The following is a 23,183-nucleotide window of genomic DNA, read 5'->3' as shown; positions in this document are numbered from 1 at the left end:
GCTTTTGGGTTGTGAAAAAATAATCTCCTGCGACCAAGAAAGGAAGAGATCACAGATCAGGAAGAACAAATACAGGAAGCACAGAGTTGAGTTTTGTTATGGCTCATAATGTGAGTTCAGTGCCTGTTTCCTCATCTCCTGCTGAGGCAACGAGGAAACCGTTTACCTCAACCCAGATCAAAGATAGATGCTCTCAACGTGACTGACACTTGAGAAAAAATGAGATTGAAAAAGCACCAAGTATCCTTGGATTTCAAACAGTGTATTGACACAGAGTAAATAATAGAGAAATATCTTATAAAAGACTGATCAGACTGATTTCACTGAGTGTGATAGATAGATAGATAGATAGATAGATAGATAGATAGATAGATAGATAGATAGATAGATAGATAGATAGATAGATAGATAGATAGATTCTTTAAAAATCAGAGTTCATTGTATTCTTTCTTATTAGAGAGATGAACATGTGGTTATGCTTTTTATATTCTGTATCAGGTGACATTAGATTGTACTCCTCTGTTTATTTTTCTAAAATTCCACAAAGCAATATTGTCGTTTCACAAATTTAAAAGGATCTCGTATTATTTACTAGAATGGGAGGTGTTCCTAATATAGAAAGCCCTCATATTTATAACAGAGTGCAGCGGTACCCTGCAGCACCACTAATAATAATTACAGACTTCAAGAAGAAAAGATTTATAATGAGATTGTTTAATTAGACTCCATTAGTTCTGGGGTGCTACGTAATAAACTGGCAACTGAACAAAAATTCAACCCCTTGAAGTTATGTTTTTAATCTAAGATTTTTATATTTGTCACATTTATCAAACATTGCAAAACCAGTTCAGACATACAAGCGCAGCTTTCACCAAACTGCTGCCAGATCCTGTTAGCTCTCTTTATTGAGATGAAAGAAATTTAAGAGAGAAATTAAGATGAAAGCAGTTTGTTTATATGCTGTAATGTTTGCATCCAAAAAAAATAAATGATGTCATAAAAACCTGCTCATGAAGCTCTTCCCTGCCTTTCAACGGTTCTTTCTACTATCGACTGAACCTGCAGTTTTCATGACTACTCTGTTATGCAACTGTCACAATGCAGACGCTAAAGTCCGGAGCTTTCAGATCAGTGCCTCTCATCCAGAATATGAGACACAAATAAGTCTTTTTACACGTCAGAGAATAACTAGATAAAAATACTGCCTAAAGCACTCCACACCAAAACAATGCCAGGATAGTCACCAATGTTGTTACACATGGTTCAAGGTCCGTACTTTTCTTTGTTAATGTAAACAACATTTCAGCTTCTTGTGATCAGTGATAAAACAAGATGCGCTGTTGATAATGTAAAGGTGACAGTGTCACTCTTGTTTTGTTTTTCTGACGTCTAATAAACACCAATAAATATGCAGTAACTGTGTAGGAACCCTGCCTATTTATGGGTTAAGATGAAAGGACTTTTCTGTGGAATGTACCTCCAAATTATCTGTAGAAAAATCACCTTGGATTAGAAGTATCTAATCTGCTACTTGACATAGTTTATGCTGCCATTCACAAATTCAATCCAAGAACGCCATCCAGTTTTCTTTGGCTCTAATTGGCTAAGACCAGAAGAGGGAACATAAGAAAGGCTGTAGATGTTAGCTTCTGCTGTAGCGCTAAGATATAGATTCCACAGGACGTATCAATGCATATTAATGTATAGCTGGTGTTTGAGCTATCAAAATACACAATTATCAGCATTTTTAGAGGGGGTCTCAAATATTCAAAGATTTCAGTTATTCACAGACAGCTGTGCTTCACAAGCCCTGCAAAAATAACCTAGAAAAGTGGTTGTAGATAGATAGATAGATAGATAGATAGATAGATAGATAGATAGATAGATAGATAGATAGATAGATAGATAGATAGATAGATAGATNTAGATAGATAGATAGATAGATAGATAGATAGATAGATAGATAGATAGATAGATAGATAGATAGATAGATAGATAGATAGATAGATAGATTTCATCTTCACCAAGTATTTTTTTCCCCTCAGAATTGAATCCTACTGTTTTAATGAAGAAAATGCAACCATACATCAAAGAATCATACTTGTAAGATCAGTTGATTCAACATAATTAACTCCCAGTTTACGCCCTCCTAACCTTGATCCCCCACTCCATCTTCCCCACATCTCCCCCTGAGGTCGCAGCACAGCATGGGTCCCAGCTGCGTGGAAGCAAGCTTGAGTGCATCCTGCTGTTGCCATCACAACCCTTATGAGCCACAGGCATTTCTATAAGGGAGTATGTTGTGTTTACGCTGAGAAAGAGCAATACAGTGACTAAAAGCCACTGAACAAATAGCAAGAGAGATGACGTCTCATTTGGAAATTCAAACATTCGGAGCTGAGAGATGTGATGTTGGAGCTCTGGTGTCATTTTGTATGAATAATTCCTTTTATTTGAGTATGCACTTTCAAAAGCTGGCCCTTTTGATCAATGCAGTGTCAGGCTGTTTGCAGGTGCTGCTGTGTTCGAGTCCTATTAGATTTTAGGTGATGTTTTATTTGAAGAGTTTTGTCCTAAAGTAGTTTAAATAACTGGGGAAACGAACATAAAAAGTTATTATCGGGGTTTTTTTTTGTCTAAATCAGGAAAAATATGTTTTATAAAATTGCACAGCTGTCAACTGAAGTCGCACTTCAAACTTTTTTGTAAATTAATTTAGAGTTTTATTTATTTATTTCTCTGTAGTTTTCATTTGAAGAGTTGGGTGTAAATATTGAACGGGAAAAAATACCAGTTTTAGATTAAGAAAAGCAAAAACATTGTGAAAAATGTCAGAGCAGATTTAAGAGATGCAAGATTTCTGACTTGACTGTCACAGAATGTCTTATCTGTAAATGTAGTAATCATTTCTAGGACGGGTGATAAGATTTTAAAGTGAATAGTGACCAACTAACACCTGAATTTCAAAACAACCGCAACTGAAAGCTGGTGAGAAACAGGAACTTGAACCAAAGTTCACTAACTTTTTAAGAAGATTGCACCAAATCTTTTATGACATCCTGGGTGTCCGATGTTTCCCCTTCTTAGATTGTTGGTCTTCCTCAACAATCTAAACAATGTTAAGGGAGCTAACTTTGAAATGGGGCACTTATCCAAGCACACATTGTCAGTAGATGTGATTAACTCAATCAATTAATATTAAAGGCTAAGGTTCAAGAAAATACAGAAAAATAATTGGTAAATTGCAATTGGTCATTAAAAATTTCATTTGGTTTAAGTTTGCCAATGTGGCTGAGATCCTCACAGGAAAAATGCAGAAGATAGTCAGGATTGTTGTAGGAAATATGCAAATCAACAGCTTATGCTTTGTTCACCCATAATGTCAAAATGATTTTTATTTTGTCTGAAACTTGATGAAGCCTCAAAAGTCATGGCTCGGCTACCCAGCATGCACCAATGAGCTCAGACCCAAAGTCTGCAGCAGACTCCATTACCTGACCATTTTCTGTGCTTTTGACCCTTTGAATTACTACTGGTTTACCCTCTGCTGACACCAGTTTGTCATGGGAGACTTACCAGCTAATGAAGACCCAAAAACCTGTATGGATGATCAAAACTCTCCACTACCTGCAGCTATGGGGAAGGTAGACTTCACTGGTTTGCCTTTATTATTTCTTCACTAGTTTTATATTCAACCCTGTTTGGGCTTGCAAAATATTTTATAGGGCGAATATAACACATTCAGCCTGTTATTTCAGCTTGTCTGATGGGATTATTAAACATTCACACTATTGTAAATGAACATGTTCACAGGTTTGTTGGATCATAATTTAAAATAAAAGTTAATAACGGAAAGTTTGTCAATAAAAAAATGTTTCTGGTAGCTCTTTGTGAAAGCAAATATTTGTTCACCTTTATGAGTCAAGATGAATCTCACAGCTGGAATAAAGTTCTGAGTTTTTACTGTTTCTGTTTAAAATGTTATTCCTTTATAATTTGTGCAGTCTTGTAAATAGGAGGATATTTGTGGGAGTTCATGGAGTGTTTTAGGTTCAACAACCTAAAACATGTTGAAGGTCCCAGATATTGACTTCACTGTGTGATACAGTTCAGGTCCTTCTTCTATGTGTTCATAACCTGATTATGAACACATATACAGTCACTGGATTGTGACTGTTCTTAAGTTTACTTTTAGTGTCTGTATTTGCAAATAAAAAGTTTTGAGTTGGCTCATTTGTTTTTACAATAACTTAGTTTTTGCATTGAATAAAAATTGAACAGTTTTGCCGAGATGAGTGCAATCAAAACAACTTAAAATGAAATTTTTATTCCACATAGCTGAGTCGCTTTCGCCTCTGTTGCTGTCTGTCTCGCTGTATTTTTATCAACAAATTGAGACAAGAAGGGAAACAAGCCTCAATTATCAGATAATGAGCATGTTGATGATAAGTTACTTAGCAATCAGGGCATCCTAATAAGTATTTATTGGTAGCTAATAGGCTGTGGGCTCACCAATATGCAGCCATTAGCAGGTAATTCATAATTAATTAGCTTCACACACTCGTCCAATTAGAAAAATACGAGACCATTAAGGAATAACAGATCGGTCGTTAGTGTCAAATATGCAAATACGTGTTTACTCATTAGGGAGAAAAATCTATCTGAGTCAAAATTAGGGGATGTGGCTGGGAGTTTTTATCCAAGTTGGCAGAATTAATAAAGGAGATGATTTCTATCAAAGTAAAGAAAAACTAGAATAAAAAGAAGAAATATTTGAATGAAATAATTTGTTTTAAAGATTAAAAATCTGTCCTACTTTAATCTTTAAACAGTTTTGAATCTTTAAACAGTTTTGAAACAGTTGTTTCTTAACCTGAGGATATTTAGGTTTGCAGGAAAGCTTTTCCTTCAGCAGAAAGGTGCTGCACAGTTTGACACTAAAGTTTAAGCAACACTTACTTGTGGTTTCTCCTTCATTAAACATAAAATAAGACTAAAATACTCTGGGACACAGATAAGAAGAGAAGGCAGGAATGAGAACGTGACAGAACAAGCCAGTCTCAGATATATTTTACATAACTGCACAGTATCATTTTACCTATGTTGTAAATTTGTTCTTACTGTACAATATCTTACTTTCAGCATTTTTTGTCTGTGTGCGAATATGGATGCTCACGTTTACCTTCAGTTGCTGCTGTGTCACCTGAATTTCCCCCAGTCTATTCTAATCTGATCACTGAGGAAGAATATGGAAAATAATTAATACAGACATCTTGGTGGCAAATCAATACAGTACTATCCTCAACTATCCTGTACTCTCCTGTACGCAAAAAGCAAACGTTTGTTCTAATTATCATCAAGCTTCTAGACCAGGACGGAGGAAGACTGGTCGAGTTTCTGCACAGAAAACCTTCATGCTGTCATCCTGCTGATGGATTGATTATTCATACTTAAATTAGCTGTCTTCACATTAACTTCTCTTGGAAAACACACTGTTTTCTGGATTTTGTCACTTCAGATTTCAGAAGTGTCCTTACTGAAGGACACTGCAGGTGAACTGTGATGGAATTTGAGATTGCTGATCAATTAGTGTTTCAACTTGAATTCAAAACATTTTTTTCATCTTTATCAGCTCCTTTTACTGTAGACTGTCCATCCATCCATCCATCCATCCATCCATCCATCCATCCATCCATCCATCCATCCATCCATCCATCTATCCATCCATCCATCCATCCATCCATTTTCTGTACACCCTTGTCCCTCAGTGGGGTCAGGAGGTCCTGGTGCCGATCTCCAGCTAACGTTCCGGGCGAGAGGCGGGTTCACCCTGGACCAGTACTGTAGAACGTGCTTTAGTAAAAACACTGTGTTGTCACTTTCAATTGAAACATGAAACAGGTTGTCTTTTCTTATCTTGTATGATTTGTAGGAGACGTTTTTCATTCAGTGTTTCAAATGTTGAAATAAATGTTTGTGTTTTGAGAGATGGAGTTATGGGGCATCAATGTCATTTCAAGAATTTGCAATCACAGTTTTAATGGAAAATCCATGTCTGACAAAAAGAAAGAGTTCTCTCAAAACATGGCTGGAGGGCATCTTTTTCTTCGAGTAAAAACAAATTTTGCATTCAGAGATGAGGACCGTTATCATGGGTTGGAAAGCTAAGTCTGCTTGTTCAGAAGACAACACCTACTCAAGTATAAACCAGGTATTCAAGTAAAACATGAACCACAACACAGTAAAAATGGCAGTTATTTCATTAAAAAACGACAAGGTCTCAAACCATTTATCCAAGCAAGTGTAGTTTCTGTTCAGCAGTAACAAAGTTGGCTTCAAAGAAAGGTCAGGGAAATGCTGTGTGAAAGAAGTCACTGCGAAAGTTTTCTTTTCAAGGTGAAAGCGTTTGGTAGAGATGCTATTTTATGACATCAGTTTGTGTTTACAGAGATGAAAGGCAAAAGGACAAAGACAGACTTTCATAGCAGACTGAGTACGAGATGTGAGAGGAGGATGATAGAAGTGGACTGTTTGACTCCACTGTGAACATGATTAATAAAAACGATGGCATGAAAGAGTTAAAGAAATAGAAATAAAGATTGTGAGCAGTGACCTAAGTTGTTCCACAAGCAGAGAGTAACTATGGAGCTACTGTTTTCAAACGCTCATCATTGTTTTTAGCTTTAAAATAATGTATCATTTTCTTTTAGGGTGCAATAACAAACATTAAATGGGATGTATTATGCAAAATTCCCATTTCACACATTTTTGTGCTTCCATTTGGGTTTGAACGGCTTCTAAGAACAGCCCAAGCATTTAAAAAAAACACCCAGCCAGTTTTTGGCTATAAGTTCATGTTTGTTGGTGTCTGGAAAATGAGTCATTTCAAAAACATCCAGAATGAAATATCACAAATCAGCAGACACTGCCCATCACCTAGCAACCCCAGTGATGCCCAACCCGTTACCAAGCAACCGAAGCAGAGCTCCACTACATTTCGTCAGCTGGTTTTCCGACTGTCTGCGCTGTACAATGGCTTCTGGAAAAGACAAGTGTTTAGTTTTAGACTTAACATCCAGAAGCCACTTGCTGCATTCTTGGTGGTTGTTCAGGAGGCTCCACTTATTCTTTTCAAAGCGGTACGGTTGTATAATTGCATATATTTAAGTTTGAGGATAAAAGTATGATTCTGACCCTATGTGGATAATAGTAGTTGTAGAAAACTATAACTGCGAACTTCTGAGTCTATTACTGATTTTTGATTCAGTAAATTTGATCCTGTATATTATGGCAACGCTTCCAGAAACCAGTTCAAAGGAAACTTAAATACCAAAACTGATTCCTGCTAATGATGACTGTAACTATTCCTCAATATGTTATGTTATATTTTTTTTATGTCAGAGCTTTTCAGCAATACAGCTATCGAAGAAGATTGCCTTGTATTTTAAAATAAGTTTCTTTTTAGATTTTTCCTCTCAATTTTTTGTACAAGAAATGAGGAGAACTGAAAGATAGAACAAAAGCTTTCTTTTTAAACCGCCGCAAATAAAAACAAAGAATTGTATTCTTTCATCAAAGCGGTATGTAAATGGCGGCACTCTCAGGATATTATTCCTTGAGGACTCACAATAGCAACACAGTTGAGTTGCTGAGGGTTTGCTGTTTATTTCCTTTTTTTCAATAGCGCTGTCTTCATAAAGGCTCTGTCAAGCCAAATGAAAAAAAAATAAAAATGTCCTGCTGTTGGGTCACAGATAAAAAATGTTTTAATTAAGAAGGTTGTGTGGCCTTTGAGGGAAGTTACTCGGTTTGAGTCGTGGGAGCTTGGAAGTCCTGCCCCATGCACAGAAGAGCATGCATGGTGGTTGGTCGTGCGTATTTATTATGATCTTGGGTGTATTCCTTGGAAGTAGCAAATGGAAGATGTGGAAAGAGGAATGCTGTAAATGTCCCTTGAAATATGGAGCCGCTAAAAGCAGAAGTTTCTCATGAGTAGAAATGTTGCTAACAGAAAGCAGAGCTGGAGTCAAACAATACAGACGAGAAGAACGTCGGCTCTAGGGCAGCAGTCAGATTTTTCTTTTGGAAATGAAATATAATTATATAAATATAAATGTTGGATATGAAAATGATTTATTATACAGTCATGGGTACGTACCGTATTTTCCGCACTATAAAACCGCACCTTAAAACCTTCAATTTCCTCAAAAGCCGACAGTGCGCCTTATAATCCGGTGCGCCTTATATATGGACCAATATTGAGCCACAACAGGTCTAGCAGCTACGGTAAGCAGCTGCCGACTTCTTTTTCGTCCGTCGAAGAAGAAACAGCTGGTGCATGTTGGGATAGTTGTCAGAACGCTGGTTTGTAATCTATTAATAAAGTTTGACTGACCTATCTACCTACCGACCATCTATAATCAGGTCGTCTGCAGGTCATTTAGCACCACGTTCTCCACGAACATGCTGTGCGCGAACATGGAGGGTGACCATTGTCCTGCCATGCCCCGGCCCAGTCGCGGAAGGCTCTCCTCGCCACCGGAGTCTGACTGTTTTGTTGACATTCTCTTTAGTGCAGCTCTATCTAGTGGATGCATAACGTAACTCCAGCCTCTAGTGTACTGTCTATTCTATGTGCCTTGTAATCCGGTACGCCTTATAGTGTGGAAAATACGGTAAATGATTCAGATTGCAAGAGGCTGGCTCTTTCCTGGAACAGTTGTACAGGCAGTAACCGATGCATCTGACAGTCAGAAAGGTGAGTGATGGTCCACAGACACAGAGCAAACCTCGTTAACATTTTAAATATTTGGACTTTGCAGAGCTTGAATGGGGTCACATTGTGAAAAAGCATTGGGTCAGATGCTGCATGAGGGCACCCACAGACAGTTACTATGAATGTGACGACCACAATAATAAAAATTGAGAAAATTAAGAATCCTAATTTTTTGTTGTTTTTTTCCTTTGCTTTTATTTATTAAAACTATATTATTTTCTTTACTTACTGGTTAGTTCTGGAAAAACAGTGTTGCCTGTCATTTTAAGTAACTGAAACTTTGGAAACTGAGACTTCCTTAAAAAAAAAAAAAATTAAATAAAGTCAAGTTTTACAGATTAGAACAATTCTGACCTTTTCACAGAGGTAGTGGTGTTGGCGTCCACTGCTGAGGGCTTGTTTTCTAACTAATACAACGGTGGAAGTGGCATGTCACTTTCCCCTGTCTCCACGTCATTCTAACAGAGCCGCTGTCACCTCTTTCTCTGCCTCTACTTTTGAAGGCGCTACTAAAAGACTGCGCTAATTCCATGTTTAGAAATTTCAATTTCTGACATGCAACCAAGAGCTTCTTCAGCTTTGCTTCTTTGTGTCAAGGACAAACATGACTGAGACCTTGCTAAATGTGCTAGCTCAGATTTCTAGCTTCCTTTTTTGACCTGCTAATTACGTTGCTTAATAACCACCTAATTATTCACACAGGTTGAAAAAATACATGAAACGATTCAAAATCTTCAGGGGTTGCCTTCAATCAAAATTATGAAAAAAATAGGATTCAACAATTTAAATAGAAAGCAAAGTGAAGGATGTTCACATTGTAAAATGTCTTTAAATAAATAAATGTACTATTGGAATGAAAGTCACACTTTTTCACCTGCGCTGGAATCCTTTTAAACCTGCAGTTGCATATCCGCTGCTGGCAGCTGGAGGGTTTCTGTTGGCCTTTCATCCCTTTTTGTTGCCAGGGGACGCATCAAATTATGATGAATATGTCACTTTGTGTATGAGGCTGATTAACATTTAAGTAACAATTTGAACAAGGCTACTTTGAGAGTCAGGAATATATGAAGTGTAATCCAACCTGCATGAGCGTTTCCTCTAGAACAGCTGCAGGTCTTTTTTTCTCTCTTATTTATAGCTAAAGAAATATTTATGTGAATTAAAACAGAGCCGTTACGACACATTGAGGCAGTACCACGATAACACTAATGGCTTTGTTTTTAGTAATTTAATCTACAGATTTAATTTACAGCACCTTAATGTAAGAACCTTGTTTTTCTTTCAATTTCAGAAATAATTGGAAGTAAATATTTCATTTGTCAATATGTTTATTAGGTTTGGTCATGCATTTAAATATGTAAAATGATAAGTGAAGAGACACAAAGTGAGATGGAAAGACGGGGTTGGGATGATCTCATCAGGAATGATCTCATCCTCTTTGTGTATGTGGGTGATTCCTGGAGGGAGACGCTGGGAAGGTCAGCCACTGGAGGAGGGGAGTCACCCTCTCCTTTCTTTCCCACAGAAACTTTGCCCCACACACTCGTACACACACACGCTGAGCTTTTGTGTCTGACTTTGATCTGGCACTGTTGCCAACATCAAAAAGTTCTCTGTCACCAGTAGCAATGCTGCACAGCGATGTTAAAGAAAAGGTAAATGTGTGCAGAAAACGCAGCAGGAAATATGAGGTTAGTCTGCTGGTTGATGCTAAATTATTCATATTGTTTTTGAAAGCAAAGACAAGAAAGATGAGAGAGCAAGAGATAAGTTTGCTCTTTACAGTTTTTATATGCACAGCCCCCGCCACAAAGATGTACAAGACGCCTTGAAATTTATTCATCTTTTTCCACACTAACCCAGTCTGACACTGAAAATCGGAGAAAGATCCGGTCTTTAACTTCAAAAAAACAATATATATGAAAGAGTTGTTTTAAGAAAAACAATGGTTGCGCTATTTTCAATACATCTTAAAATCCCCTAAAAATAAATGTAGTTTATTGTGATTTGTTTGTCTTGCAAAGTGGAGCAAATTCTTATAGATTATTTCAGACACAAACCTAGAGGCTTCAACTAAAAATCTAAAATGGTTAATTTTGGGTCTGAACCAAAACCTGTCACAACAACAACCTTCTTCTCAGCATTCAAACCTAAATCCTGTGGAAATCTTCAATAATAAGAGACTTTATTATCTTTGCCTAAAACTTGGTAAAGAATAGACAGTTATGTTCAAATTTAAAATTTATTTTTTAAAAGTATAGTTTTGTACGTTAATTTAATCTGTTTTCATTCATGAATTGTTATTCAAACATTTCATTTCATTCACAACAAAATGACAATATAATTAGGAGGCAAACTAATTAGTTTTTTTTTTTATTATTATTATTGTCCAGGAATATGAGATTTTAAAATGTCTGTTTCTTTTCTTTCCTCCCTTCTTTCCCATTTTGAAGAGCGGCCAAGAGAAATTAGTCATTGTTTCATAGAACGGGAAGAAGACACCATCTTTTTGATATCCGATAAAGTAATTATTCTTTTTTATATGGGTAAGATTTCCTGTCACTTTTCTCTTATCACTCACATTCTCTGTTGCAGAAATATTTAAAAGGGAACAACATTTTGGTTTCCTGTCTGACAACCTCTTATGGTGTAGGACGCAGGATTTGTAAGAGAATCTACACAGTTGCAGTACAAAGAACAAACTAATGCACACAGTAATAATCCAATCATATTTAATAATACACAATAAACATAAAAGAAAACAACATTCTTTATGTTCTGAACAGTTAGATTTATATGACAGGGGCTGAAACCACAGAGCAGTCTTTGTCTAAGGCTTCACTTTGAAGTAAAGTGAGTTTTTTTTCTTCTATCTTGTCTGTGCTGAATGCTGCGGAGGAAATCAAGGACGTTTCTCAGAACTTCACCTCTTTCCTTTGTAAGCAGCTGAAGCTGACTAATTTCAGTGGAGATAACTCTTTTCAAATGCTAACTCCTGCAAATTACAGTTAAATGCTGTAAAACCTTTCAGTCATTTCAATTAAATGAACTCAGATAGAAAAGTGAAGGTTACTGGGATATGATGTGTATAACCTAGAGTGGTGCTGATGTTTGGTGGTTTACCTAGAATCCCTGCACAGATCCATAAATAACTACAAAACCACTATTGAACTCCAAAAGTTGTTCATTAAATGAAGAATCTAATTTTCATGTGTGAAATAAAAAGAAGTAGAACGACATAAGTGATTCCGACACATGGCAGGGTCAAAATGTTAAGCTTATATTCAGTAATTATATGTCTATAATGAGTCTGACAATTAGAGATCCCCAGTAAACAGGTGAACGTAAAGAAGCAGTTTTACTTTGTGCTGCAGTTATCTAACAGTGAATAAGTCATCATCTTTGACATTTGAATCAAATGTGTGCATGAAAAATTCTTTACTGACATTCATTAGGGAAATGTGATGAATGTTAATTTGTGTAGAAGTTGATTTTTTTTAAATGTGGCAATTTCTCCTACAGAAAAGTCTAATGAAATCAAAACATGAACTATGTTACAATTATGAGATAATTTATTTTTTGTACATTTTTACCAGAAGTGCCAATAAATCGATGTTCAAAGAAGAACTTTTGAACTAATAGGAGAATGTAGAGTTATATTTAAAATTAGAACATAGTGAGTCAGATTAACAGAACTAAAATCACAACCTCTAAGAAGGTATTAACATATTTTTGTTAAGTTCTGGATTAAACATGCTGAAGTAATATTTTTATCTTAACTGTCATCTTTTGTAAGCTGAAAGTCTTCACCATTAACGTAATATAGCATAGTTTCATATAGTGAATTTTCTTACTGAACCAATTTAACGTTTCAAGAATATTTCCATTTGTTGAACATGAATTTATTTAACTCGGTTTAATTGCAATCTGTTGTTTTGATCCTGGGTGTTTGAGGTTTTGGATCCATTCATGTTTCTGTTTTAATGAGTTACTTGTTGTTGGTTCTTCTTATCTTGTTAATAACAATTCATTCCTTTATTTTAGTTTATTCATTCATTTCAAACATGAGTCAACAGCATGTTAAGTATTATTGCACCAGCTTCTCAAGCTGAATTTTCTTTTGAGTATTAGACATACTGTTAAAATAAAACTCAATGAATAGGGAAGTTTTCTGCAAATAAACAAAACTGAAACTACGCTGCACGAAAAAATAAAAACCCTCCAAACAAGGAATCCAGGCCTGTTTGCTGGAGGCAGGAGTCCATGGTATTAGAAATGTAAAGACTTGAGATGCTCCAAAGCCGTTCACAATGGGAAATGCAGGAGACCAGAAGCAAAATTGAAGCAGTGCAATCTGAAGTTTTTAAGTTTGTTATTATCTTGCTATAATAATGGTTAATATTGTGATGATCAGTTGCAATCTGTGTGTCTTTTCTTATTTCCTCTCTTCCTCATCTGCACTTCATACACTTTAACATTGTGGCGACACCATTTGTGTCCAGTATGAACATCTGCTGCCATGAGACTCTGCCCAGCTGACTACAGATTATATTAGCGTGAAAAATACAAGTTCATAAAACTTGGAATATGTTAGTCTCCAAACAGTCCTTTGTGTTATGAGGGTTGCTGTGCACTGACATTGTGATGATGACGTATCGTGCAGTCCGACCATGTAGTGCATTTACCAAGGTAATCAGGTATTTATGTTCCCAGGAACCCATGTTTTCATGAATAGTATCTAGTGTAGTTTGTGTTATGTTCCAAGTAGTCATCCGGCCAGGACGGGGTTTGCTCATGAGTAATGTGTTTATTCTCAGGGATATAATAAAACTTTGACTACATTGTGTGGCACCAGAGCTGCAGGAATGAGCATTTTTCTGACAAAATGGTGGAATATAACTTACTGGGAATGATTCGAGGTAAACTTAAGGAACATTGCCTTTACTGTTGGAACAGGAAGCTACTTATCACAGTCTCAGGGCAATATTTAGTCAGCCTGATTTGGAGGTTTGTGTTGAATCCCAAATGCTCCTTCAGGTGAGAATTTCTTAACTGCAAAGTATGTGAGATACTGACTTTCTTTTTCCTCCAGGTTACAGCCTTTCGGGACGAAAAAGTTTGTGCAGAGGAGCCAGATTTCCTTTTTAATGACTTCCAGCTCTTTAATCTAAGAAAATTCAGTAAGGATTACTATGACCTGGATGAATGAGAATTGATACGGATGAATGCTTAGAATGAATTTATAAAGTTTAAGCTAAATGTCTGGTCTAATCCATTTTTACATTCTTGGCGACTCTGATATGTTTCTTGGGTCCAGAAGCTGCAAAATGTAAAACAAGGATATTAAATAATGTACAGCGACCAGAACAGCTCAACACATGAGTATAAAACTTTGTATATCACTTTGAAATATTTTGTGAACGTAAAAAATATGTTGGTGTCAAAAGCAACAACTGAATTTTTCAACATGTTTACTATTTGTTTGTGTTGTCTTATAAATATTAGAGTTTCAGATTTATCTGGCTGTTCCCAAAGTCCGAAAGTAACAAAATGGAAAAAAGATCCAGTAGGCAAAATACCACAGGGCGTGTTAATGTAGTGAATTACTTTTACAAAGAATCTTTACACAAAAATAAAGGAAAATATTCAGACACGAGTTTATTATTCAGGCTCAGCTTTAAAATAATTATTCTCATATTTTTATTCCATTGGAGAAATTATTACAGAAATCTGAAAGTAGCAAATCTGGAGAAATGTTCATTGTATCTTTAGATATGATGCATTTTTAACATAACATGGTTGTTACAGATCAATATACTGAATCTGTTAATCAGAAAAAATATAACTGGCAGATGATTATTAGAATGATTTATGCAATCAAGTTATTGAATGTCTTTTGTCTGTATGACATTTAATTTTTGGTTGAGTTAAATTGTGCAAGATATAAATTACATTTAAAGCCGGAAACTTTTTACAAGAATTCATCACGGTCCGACTTTACTGCACTTCACAAAAGTTAGTTTTTTCACAACAGTGTATGAACTTTATCTCTAATCTTACTGGTCATCTTCTTACTTTTCCTGATCTCCTATTACCATGACAAAGGCCAATTTTAATTTTGAAAATTAAGCTGAGAATTGTAATTCCTGCTTTTATAGCAATTTGCTACATTTCTACAGTAAAACATGATGGTGGCAGCATTATGTTTTGGGATTTCTTCAGTTTCTTCTTAATTTGTTTTTTCAAGGTGGATAAAATTGTTAATTTCTAATTTGTCCTAAAATACTGATTAATTTTCACCCATAGCCATGTTATCCTAGCAGGTTTGATTGTTGCATATACTTACTTTTTCTCAACATTTACTATCTGCCATGCATCCAAGGTAAACCAATGAATCTACTTAAAGTAAATAAATACTAATTAAAAAGATAAAAGATTACTAAGAGAAACTGGGGAATATTAAATGCAATATAGGGAGTTCCTTAAAAATTGTCTGTTTTTCAGCAGCACCTATAATGGGTGAAATATCATAAGCGCTGACTGGCCTGAGCAGAGATCAGAAGCAAAATAAAAGCCCGTAATCAGGTTTTGGTTGATGACGGGACTGACCAGAGGAAACCTCCAAACAGGAGATATTATTATATCTCAAAAATTCTGAGAACTTCTGTGAGGAAAAGAAGGAAATTATGCTAAGATTAGATTTTGTGTGCTGAGAAACTCAAATCAAAGGATGCTTCAATAACAATAGTTTTAGTTCAAGAATGTGCCCATCTTGTGTTTGCAAACAAGGTTATTGCACCTTTTTTATTTACTATATTTCCCCCTCATTGTTTTTTTTTTCTGTATTTGTAAAAGAGCATCGCAGGATACATTCACGCATGAAACCTCCATAAACATCAAACCGAGAAACGTCAGTGAGGAGCAGAGAAAAGTTCCTCCCAGTGGAAAATAGCATTCCTCTTCATATCCTAACACTTGTCTCTTTGTTTTCTTCAGGCCTCAGGCTGCAGACAAACACATGCACAGCAGTGTGTGAGTGATCAGAATAGGGAATGAGGTCTGTGGCATTGTACACCTGACCTCCTTACAGCTGAGCCTTGTAACAATATCATGGTGCCCCACGCTGTTGTATCGTGTCAAATGACTGGAGTCTTCTACTGCTCCTCTGGGGATGTGGATGACTGATGTATTATTTCATTCTTCCGCAGGCTGAATGTGTTCCTTTTTGTTTTGATTAATGTTGTTGCTTCTGGCTAAAAGACCAAATATTCAACAGGAGCAATTCAATGTTTTGGCAACATATTGTTTAAAGGTTTGGAAAATGGCAAATATCCAAACATTAACTACAGAAGGGGAAAAAACAGGAACCTGTGCATGAGCATGGGAAGAACAAACAGAAATATGATGTTAGAGGTTCATTTATGGAGATAAGTCATTTCACTTTGCAGCATTTAGAACTGAGCCTAACAAATAACATGCATGGTGAACAATGACAGTCTTGTAATTTTCTGTACGCTGAAAAATAGTCTTAATACTATAATTTCTACTACATACAGCATATTGTCAAACATATTCCCTTTTCTGTCTTCAAACACATGTAAACTTCAGAGACGCCATTTGCAGCTCCAACAGCTTCATCTCTTCCAGGAAGGCTCCCCAAAACTTTAGGAGCAAGTTTACAGGAATTTTTTTAACCATTCTTCCAGAAGTGCGTGTGTGAGGTCTAACTCTGATGTGGGACAAAAATATTAGATTGGTCCTTTTATCATGTTCAGGTCAGGATTCTGGGAAGCCCATCAAGTTATTTCATACCAAAGTCATACAACCATATCTTTATGAAATGTGCTTGTGTGAGCATGAAATTGGCCAAAATGTCTCCTTAATGCTAAAGATTAAGGAATGAACTGGAACTAGAGGACTGAGCCCATTCTCCTGAGAAACAACACCATGCCATAATGCCCTTTGCACCAAACTTACCCATGAGGCTGCCTAGTCAGGCAAGTGTCGCCCTCCTGGCAGCTGCCAAAACAAGACTCATCCATTGGACTATCAGACAGATACACATGATTTGTAACTCAAAGATAACACATCTCCACTGCTGCAGAGATGTAAGGGTTGGATGCAGCTGCTTGGTCATAGGAATGCATTATGTGAAGCTTTCTACAAAATGTTCTTGTCTTATTCTGGAAGTATCCAGGTAAAAAACAGTCCATAGTGCTGCGCTTTGCTTCATCCAGACTGTCTGGACTCTCAACTATTGAGAAACTATTACTGGAGGCGTTGACTCTGCTGAAGTTTAAATTTCACCCAGTCTCTAATGTTTGCCTGTGACGTACATAATGCATGTTCAAAGCATTGCAGTCAGGTATTTCAACTTTCTTTTATACTCTATAACACTATACACAAATAAGAGTCTCATTCCACAGAAAAGTCATTGAATAGGTGAATCCACTGCACATGCTGTTGGATTTCACATTGACTTCAAAGTTTCTGGAGATTTCTGCAGAATTTTCTGACAAGGAAAACAATGTCAGAATGATGCTGGGAAGATGTACTGCCACTGCTCCTGCTTGCTTGCTCACTAACTAAACAGAAGCAGTGTAACATTGCATCGTGTGAGCTGTCAAAGAGACTGCCAGCCAAACGGAGTCGAGAGACTGACAAAGGCGTTGTGTCTAGAACAGCCATTCTTGACACTCCAGTTCCTGCTTCAACACATGCATTCATTAAATGCAGTGAAAAACGGTTTTGAAGAGCATTCCTCCCTTTGCATTACCAAAACCATATTCACAAGTCTGGAAAAAAAGAATGCTCCCCTGAATGGCAAATATTAAAATGGTCAAACATACCTAGAGTTTAAAGTCATTATTTTTATTTCTACTCTGGGACGTGCAGAGAAGAATGGACAAAAATGTCACTGGGCAGGGTGGAAAAGACCCGTTGAGACATTCAGCACCAAGTCTGGCTCTATAAATTATTGACTGAACACACACGTAGTCTAACTACTATCTCTACATTTTTGTTTGAAACATTTGGAAAAATGCCTTTTTCTTCCTTTTGACATATTTCCTCCACTTTTTATTGGTCTATTATATAAATCCCAAAAAAACAGCTTGAAATTTCCAGTTGCGGTGTGGCGTGCAAGACAAGGTACAATTTACATAAAATAAATGCAAAACCCAGGGTTGTCAAAGACATCTTTCCTTTCTCACTTGCTTGTCCTTCCACTCTTCAACTTATCATTTTACCATCAGCAAAAGCGAAACACAATCCTTTACATTTCTTAAAGCTACTGACTGAAGTGAGTTTAAATCTGACACAAAGTAGAACAAGTGGATAAATCTCTCCCTTTTCATCTAAAGCCCAGTGAAGAGATGAATCCCCCCGGCTCTCTCTGCAGCCTAAAGTCAAATATATGTTGGGTTAAAATCTCAGATGAAGAAAGCGTAAAGAGACCCTAATTTGAAGTGAAAAAGAGGGGGAGGGTATGTGGACTTCAAGGCTTTCTTAGCTTCCCCATCCACTTTTGTTGGCAGCTAACTGGAGTAATTGGGATGTGGATGAGACAGTGATCAAACGAAACCTTTGCACCTCCATCACTGTTAATGAAAGCTCAACAAGCAAATACAGAACTGCCAAGCCCTTTGTAGTCACACAAGTATATGTGTTTGAATGTGGAAGCACGCCTGTTTGTGAGAGTGTGTACTGCAAGTGTGGTTGCACAGATCCACTGTGATTGCTGTGGTTATTTTTAAGGCAATTATTTTGTTTTTTGGCAGCGTCAGTCAATCCGGCATTATTCAGACTGACTCGGTCTGCATTCAGATAAGTCGTCTAACAGCACAGACACAAAAAGTCAAGATTTCTCACTGTCTGTGTGTTTGCTCAGTTGGCTTATCGCTTTGGAGGCAATGTAACACCTCAGGGGGTTTGAATTCAATTATCAACAAAATTATAGAGAAAAACAAAATTCACAATGTGTTTATTTCACGGAAAAGTAATTATTCTAGACTCTGGGGGATTTAGATAAAGAACAATACTCTGTGCCTTCTAACATTGTTACTGCTGGGGTGTGTCAGTCTGCGTGAGACTCTTGAGAGATGAGAAGTAGATTTGGGAAGAGGGGATAAAAAAACTTTGTTGACAGTGGATTTTCTAGTACGTGTCTGTCATGTATTAATAGTTTCTGCTGTTGAAACTCTTGTTTCATTCTTGACTGAAACATACATAGCATGAAACAAATATCTAGTGTGAAGTGTTCCTGCACACACACATACACTTGTGTGTTTTTAACAGTAAATTTCCATGTTTTGCAGGCTTAAATTTCAGATATTTCCACTTTGGGATGGAAGGGTGGATAGAAGATACATACAATATCAATATCAAGAAAACCTTTTCCAAAAATATTATTTATTCTGTACAACTCATCTTAAAAACAAACATTTGTCAGAACAATAATGTAAAAACTAAGAAACTGCTACAATCTTTTTTGCATAGTTGTGAGCACCTGGAAATAGAAATATCTTTTAGAGTGCAAAGTTATAGATTGTTTACTGTTAATGTTTTTCATTCCAGTGTTTCTATGGCTGGTAGATTCAGTAAAGTTAATTTGTGTAGCAATTTTTGCAAATATTCACAACATTCTTCACAAAGATATTATAAATATCAAAGCCTGACTTAATTAAAATGTGGATAAAAATATGACAAGCTTGCTTTTCACTGCTCTTTTCTGCAAGGTTTTTTAATGTGTCTTTTTTAATGTGTCACTCGTAATCCTGCGTTAGATGGAAATTTACTATTATGCTTGAGCAGCTGTGTCCATCGAAATTCTCATAAATAATAACCATCCTTTCAAAGAAATAGCTGGGAGCCAAATGCAGCAGCTGAATGACAGAAAAAATAAGCATTTCTAAAATAAAAAAATCCTTATCATCAGATTATTACCAACAACACAGCAATGTAACCCTAAGTCTGATGAGTGTTAACATTATAGCTGCAGGAAACTGAGCAACTGAGGAACAGTGTCATGTGCTGCTGACCCCTGTTTTATTCTAAATGCCATTAACAGGGAAACCAGGTGAAAAGTAAAACCCTACAGCAGTACAACAGGCATAATCTAATAATAAAATACTGCTTAGTTGGTACCTATAGAAGGCTTAATATTTGGTTTCTTTGAACAGCCTCCTTGATCTGACAGCTTAGCTTTTACACAACCTAAATGAAATCACCTCTGAGAACCTCTTGTTTCATACACTGTAGCTTCTCAATTCCAACAGTTGACCTGCATCTCTCCACAATGCAAGTCTGCCAGGCTCCCACAGGGAGGCTAAAGGCAGTAATAACCAGTGTGATGTCTCTGCTGTCACTCAGTGTTTGTTCAAGTGTGTCTGACTTTCTTTCTCTGTGTATTACTTCATATGTTTGTCTCACCATGTTTGATGTTTCACTTAAGTGACAAAGAGAAACACTTCTGTCACGTACAGCCGGGGCATTAACTCTTTCCTGCCATACCGCGCAGCCATCTTCTCCTCAAACTAACCCCCGGTGGCAACATGTCACAAACTGTCCCTGACACTTCATGAAATCTTTCAGAAACTCATGCTACGGACAATACCTGGTGGATTTATTTAAATGTTACAAACAAGTAATTGTTAATGGGTTAGTTTGCATTTGGTAAGCAGACACTGATGTAGGTGGAGCATTTTAGCACACTGTAAAGGCATTTAAATCCAGTTAAATGTAATTTCATTTATACAGAACCAACTGACAACAAAATTTCTTCTAAAGGCAAATGGGTCTGATTCATATTCAGTTCTGATGGAATTACATACAAATACATTCAGTCCAATTATATTAGCCTCAAATATAGGTGATCATAAAATCATGATGGATAACAAGTTAACTAAGAAAGCTCAATTAAACAGCTAGATGGGAGGAGGCAGAAAAAAAGACATGAGACTGGACCTGGAGCACTTTTAATTTAAAAAACACAAGAACAGTGATACCAAAATGCCAAAGAACGGAGGCAGGAGAACGTTCAACGTGGAAGAAACACTAAGGACAGTGAATAATTATGTCAGTCGTCTGAAAGCAAAAACAAGATGCATGTAAACGGAAAAGCATTGAGCTATGAGTACTTACTATGGAAATAAATAAAACAAAACAATTATGGTTAGATACTGGCAACAACAGGTCCATCAGTGTTTTCATCCTTGAAAGAGAAACCGTAACGTACAGGACGGAGGCAGAACTACTTTTATGGGTAAGGTAAGGTCATTTTATTTATACAGCACATTTTCAGCAACAAGGCAATTCAAAGTGCTTTGGCAATAAAAATAACAACAGCACACATTGTTAATGACAGCATTAGTTTATTTTGGTATTTTACTGCGTTTTGTGGGTAACATGGCACAGCATTGGCAACATTCTCATACTTGCAGGAGCTGGGTTTTTTTTGTTTGTTTTTTTTACTTGCCATATCCCTACAAATCCTGAAAATTCACATTCAACCTATAATTTTCACTCTCAGGGTCTAGATGAGCCTTTTTCCTGCATCAGCTACAGAAATCTCATCAGCAATCAGAAAACTGCAGCTCAATCTTTTCCAGGCAAAATTTAATTTATCCAATATGCAGGTCTGTTTGGGTCGTGTCATCAATTTTCCACGCGCTACAGTCGTTCAGACTCTGTCGCTGTTGAAATTAAAATGTGAGTCTATGGAATAAGGTTTTTTTTATTAGTTTAATCTGCCCTAATATTTAATAAATAAAAGACATAAATTGTGTTTTTTTATCCACTTTGATATATAAAAAAATTTTAATTCACATATTTTTGTTACTAGTTTCTCGATTGTCACTGTATATTGTTTTTATAACTTCATATTTTGTGTTTTCATGATGTAAGGTACTGTAAACTTCCTTGTTGCGGAAATAAACTTGTGACGGAGGAGCCGTCACGAGCTGTGACGTAGTAAAGTCCGACATACAAACAAACATACGCCCAATGTAACGTACTTTTTGGTTTCAGAACAAACTGTTTGTCGTGACTATTCCTGCCTCAGTTGTCATATCCATCATAGCTCGTAATTTTCAGTGTCAAACATTTTCCCGGTTCAGATTTTCAAACAAAGTTATTTCCGGAGGAAATACACTTTCCGGGAGGAAAGTGTGTGACGGCTTAATGACGTCATTAGGACGAGCGTATTAAATGGAGAATTGTATTTTTAGTCACAGGTTTCTCTTTTTCAGTATTATGAATAATTTATTTATTTTGTATGTTTTGATATGGGTTTACTTGAGTTAAATATAATTTAGTTTTTATTTTTGTATTTATTTATTTATTTATTTCGGGTTTTGTCTTACCATGCGCGGAGTCAGAGGCTATAAAAGAGGGCTATGCAACAGGGAGTCAGTCTGAGTTTTTTCTCCCAATAAGTCCCACTGAAGGCGATGGACGGTTGAGCTGCTGCAAAGGTGTTGCTGTTTTATTTTGTCTGTTTGTTAACATACCTGGTTGTCCATTATAAATAGGCTGCAAAATTTCTTCAGCTTTTTTTCACCTGAAGATGAGCACAGGAAATACCATCTGAAATGAATTATGACATTGTCATTTTTGTCCAAGTCATAACAGAGCCCCATCAGAGACAGCCTGATATTTATCATGTTTTAATTGTGGTTTATAAAAAGAATATTCATAAAATATTTAATTGCATCGTGTTTAAGAAACACGATGCAATTAAATTCTAGACCCTTATCGAACGTGTAATGAGTTTGATCTATTATTACTGTATTGGTAAATAAGATAATTTTTGTGCATCTTTTGAGTTCGTCAACCAGTTCGTTGCACAAAAGAAAAAGAAATCCAACACATACTTTCCTTGTTTTGCTTAATTTTGGTTGATAAAATAAATATTGGTAAACTATTTAACAAACATGATGCTTTTTCTGTCTGCAGCAGCAAAAGTTCTGCAATAATACTCTCTGACCTCAACTACAAACACAGATGAGTCTGACCTGTTATGCCTTCGGTTCCTCCACCAGCCCAGCTTCAACCTGTGGGCTCTAAGAGAGATGCTGTGTTCACTCCATCACATGCTGACAGGAGTGATGGCATTGCGGGGCAGATGCCAAATTTCATCTGTGTTCAATCATGAGCATTTAAAGTACGAGCTGTCTGACTGAAGTCAGGCAAATCAGAAGCAACCATTTAATAATGGTTCTCAGTTTTATCCAATTCTGGAGTTATTGTCTTACTTCAAACAAGGACAAGGACACCACAGTGAATTCATGATGTAATATTTAACAAAGAACTTTACGATGGATGGAGAACTAAAGGAGTCAGTGTGTGGTGTACATGATTTTTGCAAGTGTGTGAGTGCGTGTGTGCGTGCGTGCGTGCGTGCGTGCGT

General features: G+C 36.5%; 1 long non-coding RNA gene across 1 annotated transcript in view; it reads left to right on the top strand.

Moving 5' to 3' along the window:
* The first annotated feature begins 8,544 nt into the window (after positions 1 to 8,544).
* Positions 8,545 to 23,183, top strand: part of LOC107836224 (uncharacterized) — a 19,325-nt gene continuing 4,686 nt past the window's right edge. Inside the window, exon 1 of the long non-coding RNA XR_001662086.1 lies at positions 8,545 to 8,641. This is a non-coding gene — a long non-coding RNA (uncharacterized LOC107836224). The remainder of the gene's footprint in view (positions 8,642 to 23,183) is intronic.

This window comes from Poecilia formosa, unplaced genomic scaffold (assembly GCF_000485575.1).
Source record: "Poecilia formosa unplaced genomic scaffold, Poecilia_formosa-5.1.2 Scaffold45, whole genome shotgun sequence".
In the NCBI taxonomy this organism is placed as follows: domain Eukaryota; kingdom Metazoa; phylum Chordata; class Actinopteri; order Cyprinodontiformes; family Poeciliidae; genus Poecilia; species Poecilia formosa.
The sequence above is the reverse complement of the archived record's forward strand: the minus strand, read 5'-3'. Positions and strand labels throughout refer to the sequence as shown.